This window comes from Etheostoma spectabile, chromosome 23 (genome assembly GCF_008692095.1).
Source record: "Etheostoma spectabile isolate EspeVRDwgs_2016 chromosome 23, UIUC_Espe_1.0, whole genome shotgun sequence".
NCBI classification, from domain to species: domain Eukaryota; kingdom Metazoa; phylum Chordata; class Actinopteri; order Perciformes; family Percidae; genus Etheostoma; species Etheostoma spectabile.
Window position 1 is genome coordinate 10,106,549 of NC_045755.1, and position 26,087 is coordinate 10,132,635.

A 26,087-nucleotide genomic window follows, 5' to 3' on the forward strand; every position below is an offset into this window, starting at 1 on the left:
GGTTCATGATTAAATGCTCAGCTGTTCAAGACAGCAGCATAAAACACAATGTTGCAGCCAGACACACAAAGGCAACTAAGGAAAAACTAACATTTTAATGTTTTTGTTTAAAGTAAAATAACCGAATACTCCTGCACTCACCAGTAGCCAAGTGTCTGTGACCGAAGCACTGCTTCCTCAGCCACTCGTTCAGCTCAACCGCTTTGACAATGTTGCTCCCGTTGTGGGTTGTTATAGCAACCAGATGCTTTTCTTGGAGTTTCCATCTTGCAATTGCGTCCTGCAGGCCCCAGCTATATGCTCACCGGTGTGATCCGGGGGGAAATAACTTGTTTGGAGACACGCTGTTTTCATCTCAGAGTCTTGAATGAAGTGAACTGTCACGCTCATGTAAGACCAGAGGTGGGTAGACTAGCCAAAAATTGTACTCAAGTAAAAGTACTGTTACTTCAGAAAAATATGACTCAAGTAAAAGTAAAAGTAGTCATACAAATAATTACTTGAGTAAGAGTAAAAAAGTACTTGATGAAAAAACTACTCAAGTAGTGAGTAACTGTTGAGTAACGTCTGATTTATTTCTTAACACAAGCATCAATCAGACAGACAAAAATACAAAATAATCATATTTAGGCAAACTATAGTCCATCCAATCAATAAAATAAATTAAAATTAATTTATTAATTACAAAATAGCTTATTTGAGAGACTTGTCACATCAAATTTGGATGGATACTGCATGTGTAAAACATACTGTATGTAACCTAAAAGACAAAGATCCACTTCTCCACAGCAAAAACTAAAACTACCGCTACGTTTCCTCAGGTTAGATGTTGACTTGTTGAACGCTCACATGTCCGTTTGTTTTGGTCGACACTGAAGACGCCGCATGATGTAGCTGCTGTTTTGCACTTTTCCTTTTTTTTTGTGCCTTGGCGACGTTTTGCTTCTGACGTCTTTGCTACGACTGTAAAGCTAACCTGTCGCGCTGCTGAAACGAGTATGGTCACATGACTGAACAACGACGTGTGATTGGTTAAGCACAGTCACGTGGTAGAGCCTTCAGCGGAAGACTCTCTCTGTCAAATTAAAACATTAAAATGAGACGTACGCTGGGGTAAAAACAATGAAGCGTAGTAACGAGTAACGAGCTCATTGTAGCCTAATGTAGCGGAGTAAGAGTACAGTTTCTTCTTCACTAATCTACTCAAGTAAAAGTAAAAGTATAGTGATTTAAAACTACTCCTAGAAGTAAAATTTTTTCAAAAACTTACTCAAGTAAATGTAACGGAGTAAATGTAACTCGTTACTACCCACCTCTGTGTAAGACTCACATTTCCTGCTCGACCACATATTGCTGGTCTATGCAAAATGGGTCACGTTAGCGAGCCGGTCAGCAAGGCTCGGCCTACTTGAGTGTACATTTGTGGCAGTGCTTCTCGTGTTAAGTAGTTGCGACTGGATAGCTCATATCTCGGGTCCGTTGTTTTCAGTAGCCTTTTGATTCCGACTTGTTCCACAGTTGCAACAGGGACCATATATTTGGCAACGTGATAGGACACCGCTTTAGTTATAGTACACCACTTGTCACTTATTTTCATAAGGCACACTGCGGGAAAAGTTTGCAGTGAGCTTTATTTCGGGGCTGGAGCGTTTTTGGGTTGTCGATGGGTTGCGGCTGGGGCTTCTGCAACGCGCAGTTTCACACACTTTTCGTATTGCAGTTTGTGCCAGTGTTTGTAGTGCTTCCACACCTGGCTGTAACTGGTTTATGGCACTCCCTACATATAACGTGATTTTATTGCTCATCTGATACTTTGAATCAGAACCATCTCCACATTACTGAGCCCCTGTTTTACTTTTATTAACCAATTCCTCCTCCACACGATCCGCAGACGTTGTTGCTTCCTCCATGTTTGATGAAGAGTGTCTGTTCCTGCCCCTCCCCCCTCTGTGCATGAAAGAGGAAGGGCGGGGGCACGGGGAGCAGTGCAGAGAGCTCCGGGTCAGCAGCTTGGTTGGAGCCAAGGATCACAGCGCAAATTTGATCTATATTGATATATGCGATATGGTCTAGTTCCATATCACATTTAAATATAAATCAATATTTTTTGTATCAATATTTTGCCCTGCCCTAATAAATATATATATTTTTAAAGATCATTTCAAGGGGAATGACATGCTGCGCCGAGGAGCAAACCTCTACATATGTGCGCCTACTCCACCAACTGAGCCAACCTGGCCACTCTCATTTCCTCTCTTTACAATCAACCGTTAGCCTTTTTTCTGTCCCCTCCCCCTTCTCTTCTTCATCTATCCACTTCACTTCTATCTTCAAACACCTCTTCTCATGTAACTGTCTTTTCTATCATACTGTCTCATTTCTATGCATCTCCTGCTTCATATAGTTACTAATACAGTAGATTATCGGTTTGTGATTAAAATGCATGCACTTAGGTCTGTCTTAAGCTCTCAATTTTGTATGTTTCCTCTGAAGGAAAGAAATTAGGAATCAGTGGAGACGTTGGAAATGCCAGGAAATGGAAGCTGCTTTGTAAAAAATGATGGACACGGAGAGAGGACGAGAGACATAGAGGCACAGAGATAGAGAGAGAGTGGCACCAGGAAAGATGAAACAGACAAACTGATCAAAGAATCTGAAGAGACATAAGAAATATATAACTAGACAGAAAAAAGAGCTGTAAGGAGGAAAGAAGTAGAGACTTAAATCATGAGCAAGTGTGTAAGAGGAAGAAAACGGTGTGTAAGTATTTGTGTGTGACAGAGATAAAAAGTAAGGGAAACGACAGACAGGAAGATGAAAAGTAGAGAAGAGATATGGGCTGCCAGTCAAAGTGCATATACTGCATAATAGTGGACAATGCCAAAACATTGTTAACCTCTATGCAACCCTGCCATCAGCCTATTCAACTGTAAGTGTCTATGTGTGAATGATTCACAGGAACAGGTGCGTGTGGATAGAAGTACTGTACTAGCGGTGTGGCTGCAGTCTGCTTTGTACTTTAATGTTTGTACCGGGATTTGTGATTTGTGATGGTTTCATACATCCCATAAGAGAAAGAGAAAACAAATATATATATGTGTGCAATTAGTGCAGTCATTACAATTTCAGCATCCAGAAAGCCTACCCTTGACCATGCAAAAGTAAAGTAGAGCATATTAGAGTTGTGTTTAATATATTAACTTGAATTCAGACTTTTGTTGGTGTATCCCATTTCATACTGCCGCGACAACCTGTCCAGTATGATAAGATATCGTCAATGCAAATGTAGTACACAAAAGTGGAGTACAACCGGATTGAGGTAGACCGAATAGAGTAGGCTGTAACTCAAGATAAACTACATTAGAGAAAGGAAAGTAGAGGACATACTGTAAGTAGCAGAAGTAGAGGGAACACAACGAATTGATGGGAAGTGAAGAGGGGGTGTCATTCTGCATATTGTCACATTCTGTCCTTTTTTTTGAGCCTGTGTCATTGTGTCATGCATCCCCTTTTCAACCACTTGGGTGTTTTTCAATAACAGTCCAGAGGAAAAATGCTGTGTTGCAAGATATTGTGTGATAGCTGTGTCTCTTCTAGGCTGACAGACAGACAGACGGGGAAGCACAGGGAAAAGATGAGCAGAAAGAAAGACATGCCTGAAGGTTGGCTGGCAGATTGACAGACATCGAGACATACAGCTGTCCATCGTGTCTAACGGAAATTTCCATGATGTTTCCAGAATACTACTAATACTTTTGTCTCTAGTTGCTAGTTGAATGTATTTTGGCTCTGAGCATGGTACAACATCATGTTACAGGTTAACTGTGCTGGAATTTCCCAATAAAGCAACTTATTTCTATCCCCTGTAGAGCTGCGCAATACTTTATACAATAAGTCACTAAGTCACAACTTTTTTTAGTGAGAATTGAGATCACGATACTCAGAGAAAGCATTTTTTTTCCTTTCCAATCAAAACAATTGCATTTCTTATCTGTAAAAGTTTCCTAAAAAGAAACAAAGCGAGCACGTGGACTTATCAAGTCCATCCATCCATCTTTGTTTGCTTATCCGGTGTCGGGTCGCAGCAGTTCCAGCTCCGACTTGGGGATCCTGAGGCGTTCCCGACTGGGGGATCCCGAGGCGTTCCCAGGCCAGGTTGGAGATATAATCCCTCCACTTTGTCCCGGGTCTTCCCTGAGGCCTCCTCCCAGATGTGCCTGGAACACCTCCCTAAGGAGGCGCCCAGGGTGCATCCTTACCAGATGCCAGAACCACCTCAACTGGCTTCTTTTGATGCAAAGGAGCAGTGGCTCTACGCCGAGCTCCTCACGGATGACTTCTCACCCTATTTCTAAGGGAGAAACCAGCCCCCCCTCCTGAGGAAACCCATTTCGGCCACTTGTACCCTGGTTCACGTTCATTCGGCCATGACGCAGCCTTCGTGACCATAGGTGTATATGGGTTATATAAAAGTGTTTACAACAAAACTGCAACAGTGAGCTGATCAGACACAATAAATTATATATACAGCACTCCAATTCAGCAATGGTGATGCTGGATTGTAGTTTTAGAGACAGAATCATCAGTTGCCAAATAGTGTAGTATGGGAAGAGAAACAAAGAAAGAGCAGGAATGGTGCTAAATTTGTTTTGTGGTGGCCCTTGAGGAAATGTAATACCACTTGTATAGTACAGCCAGATGTGTGCTGATCCACTTACATGATTGACTACCTAAGGTTTCTCCTGCCTATCCTTGGCTGCTCAGTACCACCTTCCAATCAACATCGAGCTGGCGGGTTTAAATTTCCTACGGGTGTTGTTTTGTGGCTTGTGCGCTCAGTTAAGCAGCCACTTTCTCTAAATTAATGCTGCTGATTGTGCTGCTGCTGATGATTCAATTAATGTGAGTAACTGGGTTGCAGGGCAGCAATTATGTTTTTGTTTGTCAAAATGACAAATAGCATTTTGATTATCCTTCAAACCACATCTGTCACATTGAAAACCCTCAGTTTCAATGGGTGCACAATTGGACAGAAAGAAAGTCAGGCAGAAAGGTAGGAAAGCTTTTTATGTCCTGGGATAATATTGTGTTACTGCCTCCCTTACAAAAAAAGACAGATTGACAGATAGACTAAACAGACAGTCATTGAAAAAAGTTCAATGTCCAATGGTAGAAATCATATTACTGTCCCTCTCAGAAAGAGACTGACAGATGGACTCAAACAGACAGCCGGAAATAACAGAAAAGAAATCAACTCATCAGTCCCGGGGCAAGATGGGAGAGAAGACTTGGAATGACAAAGCAGGGGAGGGTTAAAGGAAGCTTTAGGAGACGAGTGTGGTTTTTTTTTTCTCTGCTGAAAATGTTGAGTAGAGGCATGTTTATTTTACATTCCATGCTCATTGGCTCTTGATGGCTGCAGATGTAAATTTTCATTTAATAGTAATTAAGTCCCGCACTCTGCACCTACAATTGGTGCTTGGATCAAGAATATGGTCAATGCATGTCCATGGAGAGACTGACATATAGATACTGTCATATAATGTACTTATAGTTTTTTAAGATTATTTTTTAGGCTTTCCCGTTATTATAGTGACAGTGGATAGACATAAAAGGGGGATAGAGGTGGGGGTTGACACGCAGCAAAGGGCCTCAAGTCGGATTCAAACCTAGGCCGCTGCAGGACTCCACAAACATGGGGCGAACCCTCTTACTGGATGAGCTGGACGCCGCCCCTATAGTTTTTTTATGTACGGCAGAGGTTGAGAGGCAAATTTTGTTGTGGGTTTAGTCCCACACTTCAACTAAAAACCTCCTTAATGATGACCCGGGTAAGTCTGAAACGATTGTGATGGCAAAAGTTGACTCTGTAAACACCTTCTATTATGTCTGTGGACTAAAATCCCAATTATGAATTCACCGCCCAATGCTGAGTTGCAAAAATCTATTGTAAATGCACCCAATATCCCTCCCTGCTGCTTTATATGTCTTAATATCATACAACCAACATGTTTTGTTGTGTCTATGTTTCTTTGTGTGCTGGAGTTGGAAGTGTGTCTAACCATAGTTTTCTGCCTACTTAAGGCAGGTATGTGCAAGTGTGTGACAGCAGCCCCATCGCCTTTCATTACTGTCATCATTAAGAGAGCGAGATTTAAAACGATGTAAACATTTCTTGAGACAAACCACATTAGAAACACACAGGGAGGTTGGGGCTGAGAAGGATAAACACTTCGGCAGGGTATGCACACCGGTACCCAATACACTGAACTTTCATATGCTGTTACAGCCTTTGTTACCCAGAATAATGGATCAATATGGAAGCTTATTCATATTTGCATAGGCTTATTCATAAATATTTAGCTAACTCTGAAATAATTGACTTTTTAGCGTCCTTTGGGCACCAGAAGCAAGCTGTGAACAGAACACTGACATAATCCCAATATAAAATTGATATGGTGAACATGTTGCAAACAGTTGCCTGTTCACACATCCCACATATTTATTATATTGATTTAGAGCCGTATTTTTGTCCAATATTTACTCTCTTATGGTGTGTTAATCATTCGTCCATATTACACATTATTATTTTGGTAAATTATCGTTTAGAGCAGCTTTAATCACAAAATCAAACATGAGCTAAACAAAATGACATGTCTAATACAGAATAGTTTTAACTTGGCTTGAAATAGTTGTGCTTTTTTTTTGCATGAGTAGACAAGCAGTAGGTATAATCTTAATAGTGGGAATTAAAGCAACTTTAAGCACTTAAGCGACAAAACAAAGTAATAAATAGGATTTGGAATACCTTATCATTGTGTGTGCAGGCCCAAATCTCCTCTGCTACTTAAAAAAGGATCTTCAGGAACGGTCAGGATGTTTATTGATGCTCATTGTTTTGTTCAGCTAAGGATTTGGCCAATCAAGGCAGTCACCTCAACATTTCAAAAGTAGCAGGTGAAATAAAAGAGCAGCTGACGCATCAATGCTAAACATGACCACTGTTACCGTACTAATGCATGTTGGCATTCACCATCTGCTTCTTCAGGCTATTACTTCAGTTTTAGGTAACCAGTTATTGCAAGGTATACAGCTCATCAAGTTATGTGACAACTGATAGGGCATGAGCATGATTGTTTGAGATGAACAGCCAAGGCACAACAGAAAGAACTGAAAAACGTAGCTGAACAAAGCACGACATATCCTACTTTCCTCTTGGTTTCAACGTACTTACTTACAAACGCAATGTGATACAGAGAGCAACACAAATGTGTGAAAGAGCATGGGAGATTGTTAAAGGAGATGGGAAAAGAGGGTGAGAATTGGTGAGAATTACATAGGGAAAATGAGAGAAAGAGAGAGAGAGAGACCCCCGCCCCCATTGGCAGTGGCGACCACAATCACAATTATGCTTAAGTCACAAATGGATTCTGTTGCTCTTTTTTCCAGCTTTTTGTTGAGTTGCTAACTATAAACAAACCAGACTAAGATTGAGAGGAACACACGAATACAGACAGCAATATTAAAACCCTCCATTCAAAGACAATGTAAAAAGAATTGAGCTGATGCAAATGCGTGTCACGAAAGAGGTAAAACTGAGTGAGATGGAGGCAGGTTACTTTAGTTGGCACAAATTTATACATTTAAGACTCATTTATTTTCAGAAAAAGGACTTGAATTTTTGTCTGATTTCTGTGAACCCAAAAATGATAACATAAACTTCTAATTAAAATGACTGACTAAAATGCTAAGGTGATTCCAGCCAAAGCTACTTTCTGTAGAAGGACTCAACATTTGCTTGCCTGCTTTTGAAGTTAAGTGATCAAAGTCATTGCCTTCCTCTCCGAATAGTAAAGGTACAGGAGATGTTGGCAGCGGGGTTTGGAGCTTTGAGGAGACACAGGACAGGACACCTGCGGCGGTGTTAGAACAGAGGTGTAAATAAGTGAAGAGAGGAATCGAGGTGGGGAGAGACGGCAGGGGAGCGAGGGAGTATAGATGAGAAGGAAAGCGTGATCGAGGTTGAGGAATTATACAGAGACCGCAGTGGAGGACATGGGCACCTTTTGATTGCTGAGAGACGGGAGATGGGAGTAAAAAAAAAAAAGCACGTGTTACTTAATGTCGGTATTGGGGTAAATGGCTTTTTATTATTCCTTCGCACCCGCGACAGCCGTGGCCGGAGGCATTATGTTTTTGAGTTGTCATCCCGTCATGCGTACATTAGTACATCTGTCTTTCTGTCCGTCCGTCTGTCCATCCGTACTTGCAAACATGATATCTCAGGGACCACTGGAGGGAATTTCGTCCCCTTGGACACAGTGATGAACTGATTAGATTTTGGTGTTCAAAGGTGAAGGTCCCTGTGTGTCACATCATTATGTTCAGCAAAAACGCTTTTCCGGCCATTATTCAATGCCATAAGTCAGGAACAGAAGGTAAGATTCTGGTCATATTTGCTACTTGGTAAGATACTAATCTTGGATGTCCACCTTCAAACTGTGGTGATTGTGTAGATCTTTTGTGTTGCCGAGCTGAAGATGTGTGTAGGGCATCCACGTTTTACAAAAAAATAGTTTCTTGCATTCCTCTTCATTGCTTGTTTTATCTAAGTCCTGACAGAACTTGGATGTAAACTGCAACTTGACTGGTTGGCCAAAGCATACCACCACAAGGCGATAATTCCAGTTTTCTTTTTAATTGGCAATTTACCATATGTGGTGCCAAGCCCCTATTTGCTTGAGTTTTTTTGTGCACTTACACTTAACCAAAGATGGCAAAGTTATAGGTTTGCCAGAAAGCGGACAACTTTTTGTTTTCTTTAAAGTTTTCTCGCAAATATGTTGTTTTTGTGGATGGTGCTATTTTTGTCTTTTCAGACAGAAACTATAGTGGGCTAAGCTGTAACCAACTATGTCATTCCAACAAAAGTACCTGCTGCTGCTGCTGGAAACATAAAATGAACCCCTTCTGTGTTAAAATGTCCCAGAAAGAAGACTGTGGGACACAAAATATAAAATCTTTGGTAAACTGGGTCTAGATGGAATCACTATTGTTTGATATTGCATTCATTGTCATTAAATATACATATAAATGTCAGTGATTATTAATTAAACACTTGTTGGTGGCAGCACTAATGAGCTGACCATAAAGGGGCTGTTCTCGAGATTCAGAATATTAATATAGCAGTAACTAATATTTGCTATGTAAAGACTAAGTTAAAGGAAAGAGACTTAAAAAAGGCAGTTTTCCCCTTGTGTCTCCCGTTATGGACAGATAAAAGATAGATTGAATAGAAGTAATGAATAAAAGTATAGAGGATTGAGGAAGCGAGAGGACACGGTGGTAAAAGAAACAAAGGTGCAAGCCAAAGAAGGGACAAGTGGATTTAAGAGACTAGAAGGTGAGCGGAAAAGTTGAGAAGTTTAACAGGCTACAAAAAGTTGTCTAGAGAATTTAAAAGCCCCACAGAAAGACCGATGGAAAACATAAAGGAGCAGAGATGATGGACAAAAGGAAAATGCTCAGCTGAATCCTATAAGCCAATTGATGGTTGGCTGAAAGTACTTTTCTGATGAGAAAGCTTCCGTGGAGTGAAAAGGAGCCGATGTTGAGCAGTATGGAAAGACTGGTCCCACTGTCCACTTCCCAAACGTCTCTACCTTCACATCTATTGTTGCATTGCATTTTGATCTGACTTTTTGCATAGGGAGAGCTGAAGTCCACATCACAGCTGAAACAATTCTTACACAATGTGATTTAAGTTCTGATTATGTCTTTCCAAGACACACTTGCGTGGTTTGAATGTTACTGAAGTCAAAGCTTTTGAGAATTGCCTTCTGCGTATACCGAGCCTGCGGATCTGTAACTAATGAGCCAGCCTTCAGCTCTAATTCTTCATTTTTCACTATATTTCTAATTCTATGTTTCATTTTTCTTGGGGATTCAAAGAGGATTTTGCTTGCAGAACTGTATGCTTGCCAAACAGTTGGAATTGTTTTTCTTCCCCAATCAGTCGACTAAGTTGTCGACAGTCCCTCAAAACCGTTCTCCTTCGTTTTATCAAACCATTCATCATGATTAAAATTCTCAGTTGTCTACTCATCCCTTTCTTCTTTTCTCACTCCCCCTCGCTCCATCCATCCCTTCCTTTACTTATTTGCATCACATTATTGATATGCTATATTGATCTCAGTGTTATTTCTCTGCACTAAACATCTTTCACTGCCTCACTCCACCATTCCTCATTGTGTGTATCCCTCTTTCTCCCTTCCTCACATTCTTGTCCCGGTCTACTCCCACCCACAAATTAAATTAATATTGTCCCTCCATCACCCCCTTTATTCTTCTCCTCCTTCCTTCCATCCCCCATTCCTTCTCCCTCCCTTCCCATTATATTAATAGGCTGTTGAGAGTGTGGGATTTCAGCAGTAGCTCTTTCTATCAGCCAACACTGCATTAGTGCGTTAAGTCTGTGTGCACACTGCTGCCTGTTACACACTTAGACACATTAACAGCATAATGGCAGACTGCTAGCTCCATTCATATGCCAGGGTCTACGAGGCTGTTGTGACCAGGTTTTAACATCTGTTCTGAGTGATCGGATCACAAGTGGAAGCTCTAGGTGCGTGTGTTTTCACCTGTCTGTAGAACGTGTCTCCAAACTCATCCTCATAGACCACTTATGATTGGATCTTACGTCCCCCGCTCTAGATGCAAATATACATGTACATCATTTCCGTTTGCACATAGGCCGGTTGTGTGTGTGTTTATAATGTCAGTTGTTACTTTAACATAAATAAAGTGAAAAATGAAAAAGCGTTGCCCATAGTCTGTCTGTGGGCCAACTATAGACGGCACCCTATGTAAAAGGGTGCTGACATAAGATCTACGGATGGGTGGCAGGACCTGTGCAGGAGAGAAATATGTGTTTAAAAGTTTCTGTGTTTAGCTTTCAGTACATTTGCAGCTTCTAACAGAATATCTCTGGTTTGAAGTTTAGTTTATATTATACTCCAACTGCTTTATTTCACTAACCGTAATAGCATCCAAAACACACGATGAATCGTGTGGTTTCTGTGACATGATAAAAACTTTGAATGAGTGCATACATACCGTTCACAGTTAAATAGGGAGTCTTTAATGTGACACAGGACAAATTCCCGTTCTCACTGCTATTAAAATATGGACACAAGCGGCTCAAACCACCTGCAAATGTGTTTTTTTTCCAATCGGATCCCATTGTGACCTCAGTGCGTCCTGATCACTCGGATTGGATATTACTACCAGGTGAAAACGGGTTTATACGTAGGCTTGATATTGCAACAAGTTAATCATGTTGTCAGACACACAAGCATGCAGGCACATACTGAAATACATCTTCCCACACAAGTGGTGAATGCACTGAGTCAGAGCCCAGTGCATTACCTGCATGCTAATGCAGCAACCGATGAGTCACACGACAAGTTTGTTAAAGTGACAACACAGCTGAAAACATCACTCAGGTGAAGCAATAATCTTTGTCAGTTGTAGTCTGAATGTGTTGTAAACATCATCTCTCATTGTTGTACTTAATGGGTTTGTGTGTAAATTTGATAGGCAAATGCATGTGTGCACACATGTGAAGACTTGTGAGTCAGTCTGTATGAAGGGGGAGGTGGATTGGAAGACACGGGGTATTCGGAAATGGTATAGCTTCCTCTCAGCGGGTCTGTGCATGTGCAAGCTTGAGTGTGTTCTTCCCTAAAAATAAAATGATACCGCTTCCCTCGAGACCATATGGTACAGATAATGAGCTGGTCCTCCACCACTCCTGCTCGGCTTTCCCCGGTGGGCAGAATAGAAAGACCGGTCCAAACTTTGTAGGAGAATTGTATCCTTTTCCCTTAGCCTTTTCTTTAAAGGCATAAGCAGGTGATTTATTTGAATTGTAATGCTGCAGCTGTTTTTCAGAACAAAATCCCTTTACTGTAGCCTACATTTGAGTGCAAATTTTCCTTCTTAGTTTAGGCTCATACTGCTCTGGAGCAAATGACCGTTATAAAGCTTAATGTGGAATAAAGTTTGCTTGCGTACACAAGTATAATGGCTTCCTCTTTTAAAAAACTTTGACCACCTGTCAACTAGCATTCTTTTTGATTGAATTAAACCCCTTCACAGCCAAGAAATGTGACTCAAGATAATTTTAGAGGGAATGAATGTTTTTGTTTTTACCAAACTCGGTTGTTTTCCGGAAATTACTTTCAATTTGCTATGTCACTTTTCTGCCATTTGAAATCAGTCGCCTCCTATATCAACAGCACAGCTACTGTTTGCAGTAGTCCATTTCTATTTAACGATGTTAACCTGTTGGTGGGCCTGCCTTAATGGCCATTTAGTGATGCTTGGAAGCACAAGAAATATATGAGATGTAATGTCTCACCATCTGCTGCACTGTTGTTTCAACCCTGAAACAAATGTTGAAATGTCAGAATACATTTGTGCTTTTCCCTATTCCATGAAGGCACAGGGACCACTGTGGCAACACGCTGTTTGATTCTCAGAATTAGAATCACTTTAATCAGCAGCACTGTAAACATTCAGAGGTTTTAACACTGCTACAGAGACATTTTTAGAACAGAGGAGCAGAAAGCAGCTACTGGCATGCCTGATATAAGAAAAGTGAGAATCACATTACCAGTCGAGACCTGCAGTCATTTTTGAAACAATGGGTCTTTAACTCCAGTCAGACAAAAGCAAAAGCATCATTACGAGCCAATCAATCTGGATTTTTTCAGCTAAAATAATGACTGTAGCTGTAAGAAGCTTTTATCAGATGTAAATGGCAAACATGACCTAATTCTAATACTAAAACTCTGTTAGTGGGATGTAAAGGCTACTTACATGATATAGTCAGTTACCAAAAAGACTGAGCATTAAGCTAAAGTGTAAACTTTCCCAATCCAAATGAAGAGCAGGACATTACTCTAAACTCTGATTAATCAAGACCTTGGCTAGGCAGGATGATCCAGACGATGATCCTGAGTCATAATTTGACAAGTGCTACTTTGAGGAGGGAACCGTCGATTAAAATAGCCCTACAATAACTTCTTAGCCCTTCTGTTGTCCTCGGGTCAAACTTGACCCCTTTAAAAAATGTCTATATCTGAAATATGCGGTCTTTGCAAATACAATTGATCACTTTCACTACTCATATGTATGTTCCTCTAAACTTCAATATTAGTCAAAATAATTCATAAGTTCTGCTTTTTTAACTACAATATTAGGTATAATTCTATATAATTTAGGGTTATTGACCATGAATTCCAAAAAGTACTGTAAAACTAGTGGTAGTAAGGTGGTGTTAGTGAAAACTAAAAAAAAAAAGTCTGAAAAAGGGACAAAAATGTCAAATTTTTGTCTGATTTTGACCTGGGAGGACAACTCAAGGGTTAAGCAGCAGACTTGCGTCCCACATTTTACATTGTTGACCCCCTCTCAACTCTTTAATACAAGTGCTGGACGAAGACTTTGACCCCTGAATCGGTTTATCATGTCAGGAGCGTTTTTGGAAACAGACAACAATTACATCCTGCCCTCTAGTACACAGTTTAGAAATCTTCCCAGGATGTACCCTTCACCCATGTTTATCTCTCTCAAACCTTTCACATCCAACAATCACCCTCGTCTGCAGGTACACACCACACACACATTGCAAGACTCATCTTTAACGATGATGAAACATAGTATTGTGAGCAGGTAAATTGGAGAGTTAATGATCTCTTACTTAACACATTGAAACGGAAGTTTAAAGAGCAGGTCACATCCCCAAACTCCCATGCTGATCTTTGACAAGCCCACATCCATCACTCAATCATTGGGTTGTACATGAAGTTCATTTTAAAAATAAATAAAGACAAACACTGCATTAGCACAAAATCCCCCTAAGCTGTTGGATGGGTCAAACCTGCACGTAAGACAAAGCCAGAATCTGAGAAGGAATGTTACATTTCTGTTGAAAGTGTGTCAGTTATTGATTCAACTCTATGGTAATTTGGGAGACCATATTTGTGGTGTTGTACAAAATATTTCAGTCCAATACATGTGCATTATCTCCAGTTTTGAATGATTTCTTTCCATTTATGTGCATATTGGTGCGCAAACGAGTTGCACATCTTTCACAGCCAGGTGCAGATATTTTCAGTTTCAACCAAAAGTATGGAATCACTGATGAAATATGAAAGCATCAGAAGGCATATAACAACCATTTCTATCTTATATTTACATCCAATCCCCCTGTTGATGAAATTCAGCAACAGTTCATGCGTGATTCCATACGTTGAAATTCAACGACAGTGGGATGTGAAATTACAGAGTAGCCAGTGTAATGAATCAGACGAAGAGTGTTCTGCCCCGATTCTCCAAACACATCTTCATTAAAACTGGAATCCACAAAAGAGACAAATGGTCAAGAGTCTCAGACAGGAGGCTTCTTTGAACCAAACATATTACAATTAGATTCTTCCATTTTTTAATTTAATTTTATTATATCCGGTGTAGTCGGAAGAGATGTGTTTTTAGCCTTTGTCGGAAGACTCGGCCATCCTGCTGTCAATAGGGATTCCACCATTTAGGAGCCAGGACAGCAAACAGCCGGGATTTTGTTGAGTGATTAGTTGATTAGTAGTCCCTCGCTGTGCAGCAAGCAGCTTGGCTGATGCAGAGCGGAGTTGGTGGGTTGGAGTATAGGGTTTGACCATGTCCTAAATGTTAGCTTGGGCTGATCCGTTCATGGCTCTGTATACAAGCACTACTGTCGCGAGCAGATGATCTCCTGGTGAGATGTCTCCTTATCATTTCGATGTAGAGAATACTCCTCAAGATTTCACTCTGTTCTCGCTGTTTCACTAGAATCCTCAGGCTAATGAGATTACTCTTTGATCTAAATATTCATTCTTCACAACCCTTTTCCCAGTTGACTGCCTTTTACTGCTATTATATATGAGTTTGTACTTTGTTTAAGTTGTTTTGTTTAAGTGTGCAAAATTGATTTGCACATCTAAGAATGGTAAAATGCAACCAGTGTAGAAATAGGAAACGCAAGACAAGGGAATGAATTTCAGCAACCTTCCTCCCTTGTTTATCCAAAAGAAAGAGGTTCTGTAGAGGCAGCGCTAAGCAGCAATACAAAGAGAAAATACGCGGGACATGGTCCTCATCTATACCCGTTTAAACCGCATGCGGTTGGTTAACCACATCTTTGATTACTTTATTTCTGTCATGATGTAACTGTTAATATTATGATATATTAGATCCGTTAACAATTTGTATATGTGCAGTACGTCACTTGCTTACTCATGTTGAAAGACCTGATGGTTCAGTTATGAGTTCAGCACAGGTGTTGAGGGATTTCCATGACACACACTCACATACGCACTCCTTCTGATTTAGATACATAATGTAACATGTAAAACATGACGATTTGAAGTGGTTGCCTGCAGAGCCGATGATGCCTCAGTGTCATGTGGGTTACAGGCTCATAGAGAAATGAATCAAGAAAACACACACACACACTCTTTGCAGTGCATGCTTGAGCCATGTGTGAGCATGCATTGATTGTGTCTGCCTCTGGGCAAATTTGTCATCTCTGTGTTGTCTCAAGAAAATGTCCCCGCATCCAGCGAAACTTATTTCATAACCAGAACATGCACGCTAAATTAGTTTCGAAAGGCTTTCCAGCCTCTAATTTGCTACTAAGTTGTTTTTCATTCAACAGATTGTACTGCTTTGTGTGCAGGTCAGCTGACTTATAGCATGATGCATGAGGCTCATTTACAAGTGTAACAATGGGAATATATGCCTAATGAGGTTAATGCTGGGGGAATACCTGCTGTGAACTCAGACTTGTTCTTACTCATAATTCTTAGGCACTGGCTGGTGTGAATGCTGTATTTTTCTCACAGTGTGTGTGTCTATCCTCTGCCTATGTTTGGGAATCTCACAACACTGAAATGTGTGTTAGTTTAGCTCTGCGTGTGTGTTTTTTGAAGGAATTCATGACATTTGCAGCTATAGTCGCACAGTGTGATACAGAAATTCATACTGGACCACTGAGCATGAAGGATGGCAGGTGTCCTGTAGAAATGTGTCTGTGTGGATATGAGTTATGTTCTGTAGGTTTGGCTGCAGACGCCTACACAAACTGCTTTGTATAATTTTTGTACCTGGAGTTGTATGTTTGCACACATATAGTGGGTGTGTGAGGATGCAGCACGCTGCCAACAGGGAGCTTCAAAGCCTTCAACACACGCGCACACACACACGCACACACAACTCGCAATGAAGCACTGTTGGATAGCACTTTTGTGTAACGGCAGGGAGAGACAAAACAGAGTGGAGAATCTGCAGGTGGCTGGCTTGGATCAAGTAGTCTCGTGTCTTTCTCCAATGTGTGTGTCACTGCATGCAACATTTAGGTTGCTGATGTGATGCAACTCTCTGAGATGTATTATTCAAACAACACACAATCCAAGGGAAAAAAGTGACAGAAGCGAGCACGGTGAGGGAGACATTACTGGTGCTTTTGGCTAAGATTATGGGAGAGGTGGTGGGAGAGAAATGTGAGAGCTGAAGAGATACTAAAGGAGTGAGCAATAGCATCAGGACCGAATCTAAGGCTATAAAAGTAATAATTATTTTTTTTGGCCCAATAGATCTCTGGTTGAAATCAGTCATGCAGTAGACTGTTGGGTGCATGAGGAGAGGGGAGGTACCAAACTCAAACATCTTTAATCATAATGGCTTTTCCCTCTAGGCAACCACGGAGATTGCCTAAAAAATATATTTTAATTTAATTATAAATGGACAACAACTAAAGGAGTGACTACCCCATACTGATTTCATTGCCTGAAGTAATAATAGAGACCAGATAATGAGGAAAAACAAGGAGGCTTTCTTCTCAACTGTCATTGTTATTTCACATGCTTGAGGTTTTTGTTCCTCTATTTATGTCAGTTTGTTGGACTAAACCTCTTGCATTTCATATGGCATCTCACTAATACAACTTTATTGTTGTATTTCTGCCTTTTTAGTTGTCAGTTTTCTCTGTTTTTAAAAGTTATTAAAAATTGTTCTTGGCACTTTTTCCAGATTCCAGGTGTCAATGTAACTGTTTAAATGTGTGTGTGTGTGTGTGTGTGTGAGTGTGTGTGTCCCCTGCTAAAGAGAGGCTTTCTCTCAGTGACTATTCCCTGAATAAATAAAGTTAAATAAAAAATAAAAGTGGGAAATGAAAGTCATTTTCCATAGGCTCTTGGTAGTGTGTGTAAGTAGACTTTTGTCCTTTTTGTCTCATTACTAGTTTCATTTTATAGTATTAAATCATAACAAGAGTTATCTCAAGACACTTTACAGATAGAGTAAGTCTGGACAACACTATAATTTACAACTACTAGATTTGTATTCAGAACATTCAAAAGCAGGTAAAGATTTGTTTAAGTATGCGCTGGTCCATGTTCGATTACAGGAGACATTTGTGTTAGTAAGTCATAATGTGTTGACAGAGACATATTGAAGGCTGTAGCCTCAGGTCCCTGGCCTTGAGGGTGTGTGTGTGTGTGGTTGTGTGTGTGTGTGTGTGTGTGTGTGTGTGTGTGTGTGTGTGGTTGTGTGTGTGTGTGTGTGTGTGGGGTTGAGTCTCACAGATGTTAACCCAGCTAGTTGTGTATCCGCTCATGCCTCAAAAGCCCAGACATAAAAAAAAATGGCATTGTGCATTTATGTGTGTGTGTGTGGGGTTGAGTCTTACAGATGTTAACCCAGCAAATTGTGTTCATGCCTCAAAAGCCCAGACATGAAAAAAATGGCATTTGTGTGTGTGTGTGTGTGTGTGTGTAACGGTACTGATACTAGCACCACCACCAGCGCACCTTAGTCACCTGTCATACCCTGTCCTCCAGCCAACCCTCTCTGACCTTCTCCCAGCTGCAGGTGCAGATTCATCGCTACAATTGGAAATCTTTTTTGCCCCAAGTGCAGCCTTTAATCAGGTTCCTCTTGAAATTTAAATTGACTGAGGCGGTGGGTTGGTATTACAGCTCCTGCCTCTCCGGCAGAGCTTTCTGTGTCACCGTGGTTAATTCACTGTCACCCTGAGCATGTAATACCTGTCGGGGTAAGGGTTCAATTTTAGCTTCCATTCTAAAAAAATTTGTATTCACGTTCCCACTTCGTAACACTGTGAACAGAATGTCTGACTCAATGATGTAAGAATATATATTATATGGGCATTAACTACCTACCGTTGACACTATCCATGAGTTTCAGGAGCTAAGTTATCCCTTACATTTCCATAGCTGAATCATGATTTATTTTATTGTAAAAGTAACAAAATCTTTTCTAAAACAGGGGCCAGAATTGTGAGTACAAGTCATGCTATCCTTAACTCAATGTAGCCATCCTCATGCCTTCAGAATACAAATGTTTTAACCAAGGGCTATTTTCACATAAAGACCACACTAATTATTGCTTTCCAATCTGTAATTTCCTGTAATTTCATAATATTTTCTATAAAGACTGCAGAGTATTTAACAAAAGGCCTAATTAATTTATGGATCTAAATAACACATTAGTCATTAGTTTTAACGGTAACACTTTTTTTTTTCCCAACATGGAATTAGGCAATTAGCTCACAAAGGTTTGTCTTGTTTAGACTTTATATTTACATTGATGCTATCAAGAGTATTGATATAAATGTGTGTATTTATGTATTTGTAAATGAGTTTCCATTTTGTATATTTCTTGAGGCATCTATGTATGCCTGCGATATTTCTCTGTGCTCTGTTACTTTACTATACCCCAAAACGTATTTATATGTGATATAATGTTAATGGTCCAGACTGAAAAATTCCAAGAACTATTGGACGGATTGCGACTTATTGTGTCATGGTCCCCAGAGAATGAAGCCTTCTGACTTCAGTGATTGACTGACTTTTCCTCTAGCGCTACCATTTTTACATTTAGTTTTTCAGTGAAATGTCTGTACTGGATGAATTGTATTTTGTACAAACATTCATGGTGGCAAGAGAATGAATTCCAATAACTTTATTGACTTTAACTAATTAGTGCCATTTTCGCGTCTAAATGGTAGTTTGTACAATTCTTTCAAATATATGTAAAACTAATGGCCTCAGCTGTACTTTGTTTAGAGTGCTTATTATCAAATGATTGCATGCTAACCCACTAAACGGAGATGTGAACATGGTATACATTGACGTTTGTGATTGGCTTAAACAAATGCAAACAACCCAGTGCGATTTTCTTTCTTCTATCCCATAATGTATGTGTGGTGTAGCACACATCTGGATGTACAGTGGGGCTCGAAAGTTTGGGCACCCCAGGTAAAGATTTGTATTAATGTGCATAAAGAATCCAAGAAAAGATGGAAAAAATCTCCAAAAGGCATCAAATGACAGATTAGACATTTGTATAATATGTCACAAAAAGTTAGGTTTTATTTTCCTCATTTACACTTTCAAAATAACAGAAAACAAAAATATGGCGTTTGCAAAAGTTTGGGCAAGGTCAGATGAGTCTGGGCATTTAAAACCTTAAGACTGACATTACCTGGTCTTTCCAGACGATGATTGAGAACAATCCATGACGCTGTCAGGGCTCAGCTTTCCAAAGGGGGCGGTGCATGCTAGAAACTCTGCAGGGTGCCCAAACTTTGCAGATGCCATTTTTTTTATTTTCTGTTATTTTGAAAGTGTAATTAAAATCTAACTTTTTGGGACATATTATACGAATGTCTAATCTGTCATTTAATGCCTTTTGGAGATTTTTCCATCTTTTCTTAGCTTCTTTATGCACATTAATACAATTGTTTACCTTGGGTGCCCAAACCTTCGGGCCCCACTGTAGATTCATCTATTTGTTCCATGATACCACCAAGATTGCATGCTGCAAAAAGTCTAATTTTAGGGATTTATTTAAATCCGGAATAAAAAATGTGGACATAAAGGTGTTAAGTATCGCCTCAGTATGCGTTTCAAAACAGACAGTATGTCTGCTTGGCTTGTTCTGTCATTTTGTCTTAGTCTCTCCTTCTCTTCCTTTTTCTCTTCCCTCTCGCCTTTATCAATCTCATCTTTGTCACTTCTGTTCTGTTCATTTACATTCTGCATAATAGTCTCTTATTTCCTTTGTTTTTTTATCTTCTGTCAGTGTCATCTCTCTCTTTTCTTAACCTCTCGGCTGTTTAAACACTCAGTTCACTTCTCTTGCTTCCTCTTCAACTCACGTCTCTCTTGTTGCGCCTTTTTCAAGAAATCTGCATTGCTTCGCCTCCTGTCTCCATTTGTTGTTTTCCATCAATTATCTCAGTTGTCTTTCTTTAAATTTCCTTTTTAACTCTCCCCCCTCCTCTTTACGCCTCCTCTTTATGCCTTTGCTAAACACCCCCTCTCTCACCGGCAGAATCTCTCTAATATTTCACTTGTTTTATTCTCTTTGCTACCAATAAATGTTTCTGTCATCTCTTTTCCCTCCCTGCCTCCTGCTCTTTGCCTACCTAAAATGCTGCATATTCTCTGTTGTTTCTCTATCTCTATCGTTATGCTCTTGTGAAGTATCCTCCTTTTACCCACTTTCTTTTACTGTCTTTCTTTCATCTTGTCTGTTTGCTTGTCGACAAACAGATTACAGGCTGTTGTTATATTCTGAATATCCTGTGATATGGAGAGCATGCACACGGTAAAACTGAGACAATAAAGGGAATATCAATGTTGTCTAGCTGCAATTAAAGTAGCTCTTTGATCCTGATAGAGTAACAATGAAGTGCGATAGAATGAGGTGATATTTGTATCTTTGTCTCTCTGGGCTTTCCTATCTCTCTGGCTTTGATGATATGCCTTTTCTCTTTGCTTTTCTGCACTAAATGGTAATATATATTTTTTCATATTTTAAAACAAAAATCCTTAAATCTCATTGACTTGCTGATGTGTCAGTCGTTACAAACTCCTGCTGTGCTGCCAAACATTGTTCAAACCCACGGAACTTTAATTTTCAATTCTGGTAGAGATCCTGAAGTTTACAAAGACACCAAATATGAATATAAAACGGTGCGCAATAAATCTAGAATGTTTTCATTTCATGAGATTATTCATACACAAAAGAAGTTGGCTATTTGGTGTTAGATCTTGGGTATCAGTCTTATTTTCTGCTTTTTAAAATGTGTTTAAATCCAATCGCTTCAATGAAGATTTGGAGGTTTAAGAATGACTATGTGACCTAATACACTAAACACACTGGGTAAGATGCATTTCTACAGTTAATTAGTTGTAATTAGTTTCTGTGGTAGCAAACTGCTCAAAAAAAAGAAGCAAAAGTGGAATCAATGGGAAACAAGAAGGATGGGAGGATGGACACAGGCAAAGGGCCAGACTGAGGAGAAAAAGAGAGACGGATGGACCCAGACTGTGACGACAGGGTTAGACAGATGTCTAACTCTCAGTCCCAACAATCTTCATCTTGGTGAGGTCCCACTGTGCCAGTCCTCTCCTCATTAGACCACGGCTGGCTGTAAGAGGGCCGAGTCAAATTTTGAGCAAGTAAACAACTCTGGAGTCTGTCTCAAAAACCAGGGCTCCGCACAGCCAGATCAATTTTCCGTACGTGTGCCTACCGTCTCCTTCGTCTGATATAACTGTTCCACTTCAATCTGGAAAAAAGATGTTGTGGTCCCAACTACTATAAATTAATATTTTACAATTTGTCCCTACACCGCCTTTGACTACAGTACACTTTTTCCTGCTTCCAAAGTTACATCCAATGTTACATGATCGCTGGATGTACCAAACTAACTTTAGTTACAAAGTTACGCAACGCTGGGTTTTCTGTCTATTATTTAGCTAAGAGGAAACTCAATAAAAAGCCATTTGCCATCACAAAATATCTAACAAAAACCAGACACTATATGGTATTAAGTTGCTGTGAGCTGTAGCATAATGTAATCTCGGAGCTTATTCCTCCACAGCGCTGTGCAATGCGAGACCTGACTTTTCATCAGACTTACCCTGGGTCCGTTTAATTATGTGCAATGCTAACTTGTAACACTAATAAAATTACCAACGCCAAAATACCCCCGCCATTCAAATCCATACTTTACATTTACCGTCACAATTGTTAAATTTGTTCACGATAATACAACACTAGACACCATTGTCATTATAAACGCTGACTGTGGAATATGCAATATAGTTGACGAAAAAGACAACACTAAAATTCTCTCCCTCTCTCTCTCTTTTTATCTCTACACACACACACACACACACAAACAGTCCGATTCTGGTGGTTGATTAACGCAGAAAAGTGCTGATTAGCTCTCATAATGGGCCAGGTGGGTAGCATACTGCCATGACTCCATGGTGCTAATGTCTGATCACTAATTCTTAATCTGCAACGTTTTCTGTCAGGTAAATATAGTAGTACAATGTCTTCTTCTGATGTAGAAGTAGCCCTGTAAGTCAGTAGTAGGCTAGAAAGTAGAGTTGCATAGGAAGTTGTTTGGGGTCCTTCTGTAAGTCATTTTGGGGTACAATTTGGTTGTGAAGAATTCTACAAGCAACAATACCACAGGCCAATTGCCCAATTGGCCCAACAGGCTTGTGTGTGTGTGTGTGTGTGTGTGTGTATATACATATACTGTGTGTATGTGTATTTATATAAATACTGTGTGTGTGTGTGTGTATATATATATATAAATATATATTGTTTGTATATATATATATATATATATATATATATATATATATATATATATATATATATATATTTAGTGTGTATGTGTGTGTGTGTGTGCAGCTAAACATGTTTGCGTTTTATTATTTGAATCCCAATCATGTAACTGTGTGCGTGTGTGTGTATGGGTGTGCGCGCAACAGGGATGAAGTGTTTGTGTGTGTGTAATGCAGTGGGGTTAATTAGCTTCAGAGGCCATCTATCAACCTAATGCTCAGACTTTGGCCCCGACAGCTCCATTACAAACACACACACACACACACACACACACACACACACACACCACCACACATAAACACACAAACACAACAAAAAACACACCCATAAACAACACACACACACACACAAACACACACACACACACACTATTATGTATCAGTACAGAAGCATAACTTTGTTTTTCACACATGTTGTTGTTAAAGGTCCCATGGCATGAAAATTTCACTTTGAGGCTTTTTAACATTAAAATGAGTTCCCTATGGTCCCCCAGTGGCTGGAAATGGCGATAGGTGAAAGCCCTGGGTATCTTGCTCTGCCTTTGAGAAAATGAAAGCTCAGACAAGCCGATCTGGAATTTTGAACCCTTATGAGGTCATGAGCTTTCAAACGAGCAAAGTGGCAGTTGGTCAAGGCCACCCCCCCCCCATTTTGCACCAAGGCTGAATTTTGGGAAAGAGACTTCAGATATGGTATTATGGAACTGCTAAGGTCTATATAAGAGCACCATGTCACAGGACCTTTAACACATAATCAGATAAGACCAATCTTAATGTTGGTCAGGCTATGGCTCCAGGGCCAGTTTGGTCTTCTTAGAGGAATACTACAGTACATTTTTAAGACTGGACACCTACTGGATATTCTAGCTCAAATGTCTTTTATTTCTCTTAGACTTTCCAGGTGGCATTTGGAAAAGTCACTTTTAGCTCCTCATAGGTTCCTTCAGCTTGAAAGCAGAGCACAGTTTGCTGATTATATAACATTACTCACTTTGGAGCAGTTTTGCTAGATACATTTCCAAAACTCTTCAGCATCATTTGTTTTTTATATTGTTTCCATGGTTTTTGAAATCATTCTGCTTGGTTCCTCTGTGAGAATGCATGCAAGTCCAAAGAGTGAATATCCTCACTGTTGTTCCTCGGAAGGAAAGACACACAAAAGGCCACTGTCCTGGATCATTAGGTCTGTTAAAGTCCAAATCCAGCTCTTAGTTACCTACTCAGCTCCCCAGTGGGGTTTGGTCTGATCTATAGTGAGAGATGAAACTGTTCCCCTCTATCGCCAAAGCCATTAAGGAGTAGTCAGGGCATACCAAACTGTCTATAGGTGGCAGGTCTTCTAGGATATTGGTTTATATTGGCTCCACTCCCCCAGGGTTCACTCAGACGATACTGGGGAGACACATACGCGGCTGTTACTCTATAGGGCCCTATTAAAGAACATTTTCAATAAAAAATATTCTTTCTTTTACTTTAAAGTTAGATATCATCAACCTACTGGTGTGCATTGATTGTAGTCATAGAGGGAAAACATATTAGTTCTGTTTAAATAGTCTTTGCTTGGAGGGCAATACAGTTAAATTAAGAAATAATCTGTTATTGCAAGGTTTGGCATGTTTTCATTGTGGTCAAATCTCTACATTAGTTTGTTCTAGAGAAGAGGCTTCTAGGCTTCTAATGAGGTTTAGTGGAGAGATGCAGGAACTAAGTGCTGGTTCAGAGGCCTTATGATTACTTAGAATAGCACAAGAGATTGAACACTGTGGTGCTGCAAGCCTTTATCTCTTCATGCATAGTACAATTTCGGAAATCCGGAGAGCCTGGAACACAGGATCAAATATTGAACATGTTTCGATTTTTGAACAAAGCTGAAGTACCGTGCTTTAAGTCCATGTAGTGTTGAAATTGATGACATCTTGTATATAAATCTATTTACAATAGTGGTCTCCGGCATTTGCTTAATGTGCAGTTGCAAAATTCCTCTTAACTGACCACTTTCCACCACCAAAGATGTTAGGATTTCTGCGTTTTGGGACTATAAATATCTGCAGCGTGTGATCTTGTGACCGGACTAAAGTGTTGAATGGATTGGCAAAAATGGATTGACCCATACATTCAGAAAGCAAAAGTATTGAGCAAATTGAAATTCTCACCTGATGCTGGCGCTACATCAAAAGTTAAGGGATTACCAAATTCTAAGTCCTTCATGTTGGGGATGTGAATATCTGTCGCAAATGTCATGGCAGTCTAATAGTTTGGATATTTCAGTCTGAACCAAAATGATGGGTTACCTGACTGTCTGACATTGCCATCCCTAGAGTAATGACCCTTGCAGTAGTTGATAACTTATTAAGAATGAGTTAACTTCAAGCCTCTAACTACAGCTTCAAGCGTACCTGCTTTGAAAAACCACTCACAACTTACAGCACATGATTAACAGCACTTACACATCACATGCTATCAGATGTTCTAGATGTTTGTCTGGGGTACTATGGATGTGTCACTGTAGTAATATATCTTTAGAAAAATTCATTTAGAAAGCACAGGTGTGGTTTTGGAAGGTAGTGTTGGGTCTGTGCCTGCAGGAGATATTGGATGTCACTAAATCTGTTTTGGTTTCTCTCTGCTTCTCCTCTTCTTCCTCAGTAATGACTCTGGAAATTTGACAAGAGGATGACTGTGCGGTGTACTCAAGTGTGTGTTTGTGTTTACATATGTCTCATTCTCCAAGTTTCTCAGCTGTAGAGTGAAATAACGAAAGATCAAAGTACAAGGCTTGCCCAGTTTACTGGGTTACTTTCTCATTGCTGTTGTAAACAGACAAATATCTGTTTCCTATTCCTGAAGCTATGCATTCCTTTCTCTTTGAAATGCATATGTACCTATTTAGATGCACATATAGAGTAAAAGAACAAGTGAAACAGTGGAGGCACAAACCAGCGTGCATACACACAAATAAACTTTATCCATAAAGAACACATGCAAACCAGCTTTGATTTTTTTTCTCTCTTACTTTTTATTTGTTTATCTCTATCTTCTATGAATTATACATGTGTGTCCCGAAGATTATGAAAGTTTCCGTTTGTATTCCCATGGCGGAGAGGACCAATCACAGTACTCAAGTGTCCCAAAGCTGAACTCCCATAAAGTTGCCTGAGAGAAGTGAAAGATTATTAAACAGCAGGAAAATGAAAGAACAAAATAACTTGATTACAAAATTAGACAACCAACTAAAAAAATCCAGAGACTCTGCACTAAGTATGCATTAATTGCTGTCTTGAAAAAAAAATGTATTTGCTCTTTCAAAACTCTCCT

General features: G+C 39.9%; 1 protein-coding gene across 6 annotated transcripts in view; it reads left to right on the forward strand.

Annotated features, from left to right (window-relative positions):
* Nucleotides 1–26,087, forward strand: part of grm8a (glutamate receptor, metabotropic 8a) — a 311,638-nt gene that overhangs the window by 82,707 nt on the left and 202,844 nt on the right. The gene's annotated exons all lie outside the window — the stretch shown is intronic.